A 4,463-nucleotide genomic window follows, 5' to 3' on the forward strand; every position below is an offset into this window, starting at 1 on the left:
GGTTATGGTTTCCAATAAGTTCAAGTTCATTTTTTAGTAATGCTCTTTGGACTGAAAACAGAGGACAGTGAAGAAAAAAATGTGAGACAGTTTCATGGTTTAAATCACAAGAACACACAGGATTATCTTTTAAATGATCAATATATAGGTCAAAATTTAAGTTGCTACATCCATTTCTAAGTTGACAAAGTATGATATTACCCTTCCTTGATCCTTTATTTTTGAATACATTTGAAACGCTCACATCTTCCTCTTCACTGATATTTGACATGTTTATAAGTTTCTTAAAAATGTTAAGGGAGGTTGCTTGTACTGTAGTAGGTGAGAGTTTATTAAACTCGCGGAGCATTGAAGGAAAAAAACTATGATAGTAGTTGTTTGATCTACAGAGTGGAGGGCTAAATATTCTATTTCTACGCAATGAATGTATATTTGCTTCATTATTGTTAATAAAAGGGATGATTGATTCTTGCAAGTATAAAGGTGCATGGCCATGTAGTATTTTGTACATTAATATCAATTGATGATTTTTCCGACGAATTTCTAATGGTTCCCACCCTAATTCCCTATAAAGTAAGTGATGTGATGTTCCTCTTCTCAGCCCTGTTATAATTCTTGCTGCTTCCAGGTGGATAGATTCTAGTAAATTTTTTAGTTGGGTTGTACAATTATTCCAAATTACATCAGCATATTCAAGTAAAGGTCTTATGAATGCAAAATATATTTTTATAAGAGTTTCTCTGCTAAGTTTATATTTCAAACAGCGTAGTATATTTATTCTAGTATATGCTTTTTCATAAATAGTTTGTATATGGGATTCCCAGGTACCATTTTCATTAAGAGTTACACCTAAGTGTTTATGAGTGGATTCATTAGAAATTACATCATTTTGAAATAAAATTGGTGGTAAAGCAACTTCTTTTTTCCTGGAGAATAATACAGATTTTGTTTTTGTTGGATTGAAATTTACATCCCATAGTTTAGCCCATTCACTAATATGTTTTAAATCATCTGTAAGAAGTTGTGCAGACTGATCAGGATTGTTATCAACAATGACATATAGAGAGGTATCATCAGCAAAGAGTTTTACTTTACTTGAAACAAGATCAGTAATGTCATTTATATATAATAAAAATAATAATGGACCCAGAACTGATCCCTGGGGGACTCCTGCATTAACAGTTAAGTATGGGGAATAGAAACCTTCAGTACTTACTCGTTGATTCCTGTCAGAAAGGTAATTATGGATCCAAGATAATAATTTACCTTTGATTCCATAATTACTTAATTTTTTAACAAGACCTGTATGCCAAACCCTATCAAAGGCCTTGCTTATATCACAAAATACAAACCTAACTTCTTTACCTGTGTCTAAATTTTTTGATATTTCATGATAAATAGATAATAGTTGGTTTACAGTGGAGTCACCTGGTCTAAAGCCGGACTGATTGTTCGATAAAATGTTATTTGATATAAGATAGTTGTATAGGTATTTAAATAAAATCTTTTCAATAAGTTTACAAATACAAGAGGTAATAGAAATTGGTCTATAGTTAGCAGTATTACTCCTAGAGCCACTGCCTTTGAAAATAGCATTAACATTGGTCATTTTCCAGGAATTTGGCAGAAGACTAGAGTCTAAAGTTTTGTTAAATAATAGTTTAAGTGGCAGAATAAGAGATGGTGTTAACTTTTTAACAACTTTAGGAACTAAGCCATCAGGTCCAGATGGTTTTTTTTCATTCATGTTTTCTAACTGATCTTTGACATCCTGACTAGTTATTTGAATATTTGATATGGAGTAAGGAAGTTCCACAATTACATCATCAGGAAGTTCAAGGTTGTTAGATGAAGATGAGATAGAAGTGAAGTATTTATTTAGACAGGCAGCTTTTTCACTCGGGTGATAAAAAAATTCACCATTTGATTCCAGGGGGGGAATAGTGGATGACTTATTGTTAAATTTTAAAATGGTTTTAGCTATTTTCCACCATTTATCAGGGGGTATATTTTTATCATCAAGAGAATTTTGAAGTTTAACAATGAAATTAGATTTTGCTTCTCGAATAAGGCTGATTACTTCATTCCTAATTATTCTAAAGCGCGTCCAGTGATCGGGATTATTGGTTACTTTTGCCTTTTTATGAATTCTATTTCTTTGCCTCATTTTAGTTCTGATATTATGGTTCATCCAAGATTTATCATTTGGTCTTACTGTAATAGTTTTACATGGTGTATATCTTTCCATCTGCTCGGTGATTGCATTATTTATGATGATACTAAATTCATTCGAATCGGATTGGTTAGCTAGTTGTTGCCAATCCATATTTAGTAGACATTCATTCATTTGATTAAAATCAGCAGCGTCATATTGCCAGATTTTCTTTATATAAGAGTTTTGCTTAAATACACAATATGATATACTAATATGTACTGGGGAATGATCACTACAAAATGGATCGCCTACATGTGTACCTCTTATAATATTTCTATTGTTTGTAAATACAAAGTCAATGCAACTAGAGCTTTCTGGTGTAATACGTGTGGGTTCATTTATTAGATTGTATAAGTTAAATTTAGAAAGAAGTCTTGATAGGTGGGAAGTTGGTTGAAGAGAAAGAAGATTAACATTAATGTCCCCTACTAATAAAATATCTAGAGAAAGGTCTGATGCTTTTTCAAGTATGCCATCAAGTTTCGTCCAAAATTCAACATTTGAATCAGGAGGCCTGTATAGACAGCCTAATAAAAATGTATGTTTATTGATAGTTACTTCCAACCATAGTAGCTCAATATCATCTATTTCAAGATCATGTCTCCTTTTGGTTAAAACAGACTCTTTATAATAAACCAGTACACCACCTCCCTGTCTATTAAGTCTGTCTTTTTTATGAAGATTGATCGAATGAGAATCAATAATAATATCACTGTTTGGGATTTCAGGTTTAAGATGCGATTCAGTGATACAGATAATGTCAGTTATTTAGTTCAGCTTCAATTAAGTCAGTTTTAGTACGTATAGTGTTAGATCGAGAATTCAAATGGACAATATCTAGATTTCCTAAGGGACCAGGGTTTTCCTCTATATCAGACGATACTGTCAATAACATGAGCATGATAATGTATATAAATGATAGGTTATTCCAATCTACATAACTACTTAATATTAAAGTTATTAGGCTGTTGTTTAGGTAAGAAGGGTGGCATTGTTTTGGCAGCATACATACCTGGCGATATAAATATAGGGATGAAACACTTGATGAAAATAAATGAACAGACTCAAATGCCCTTGATATTGAAACAAGAGAGAACTTACCCATTGTCAAAAATGACAAAGATCAAGATCTGGAGCTGTTTCAAAAGGCACTCGAGTCTGTGATCCGGCAAGAATACATCCATGGCTGGCATATGATTGTTAAGCAAGGGTTTGGGAAGGGGATATAGGGTTTCTAAGAAGGGATACATAGTTGGTAACAAAAATACATACATGATATCTATATAGGTGGAGGAATCGTAAGGTTCCTCCATCAGACGCAACACATGGTGTAAACAAAGCTCGCTGTTATACGGAAGCTTTTTATACTATAATACAATCATATTTAATACAAACATTTCTATGATAAGGACTTTGTACAGTCTCTTCGTGGCTTAAACATTATACGCCTAAAGTAGTATGTGAATAAGTTATCGAGTACATTTTCCTGGTAATGAGCTTAACAAGGATATAACACCAGGCTGATATAGTCCATAACACAAGATTAGCTATGGTTTATTCTTGCATGTGGTTATATTTAGGACACCGTGCTTGTAATCACGCGTGGTTGCGCGCGACACATAACATACGCACGTGGGTCGATGAATAGATGACTTTTCAGTTTGGGCAGCAGACCATGAATTGTTTGTAAACATTGAGGATTTTCTTTAAAGGATTTAACCACGAGGGAAGACTGAGAAAATGCATGATACATATTGAGAGATGTTAGATAACCGTACTAATATTTAATGATTAATAAGGTAAGAATGACACTAAAAGTAGTTGCTGTGCACATGAAACTGATCTAGTATTGTTGCAAGGATGGCAGGACATATATATGCTAGTCAAAACAGAAGAATGTCAGTTACACTAATGCAAGGGATATGTCAGCTCTTATACAGTGATTATGAAAGAGTTTGCTACTACTATTGGTCGACAATCAGGATTAGCATTGATTACGATTCGGTAACCTGGATAGGAAATGTATCTAATAAATAGATACCAAGGAGAATTGGACAGATAAAGTAACACACCACATGTACACTGGTATTCTAAAGTAGGGTTGACATATATGGTTGTCACTACTATATATACTGTAGTATACGTTGAAACTACTATATAGGCCTTTGGGTTGACGATAGTCAACTGGCATTGATAAAACATTCATTTAGTATACAGATAATATTGCATTACAGTAGGAAGGGTGGGG

The sequence above is a fragment of the Mizuhopecten yessoensis genome, unplaced genomic scaffold (genome assembly GCF_002113885.1).
Source record: "Mizuhopecten yessoensis strain PY_sf001 unplaced genomic scaffold, ASM211388v2 scaffold245, whole genome shotgun sequence".
NCBI lineage: Eukaryota > Metazoa > Mollusca > Bivalvia > Pectinida > Pectinidae > Mizuhopecten > Mizuhopecten yessoensis.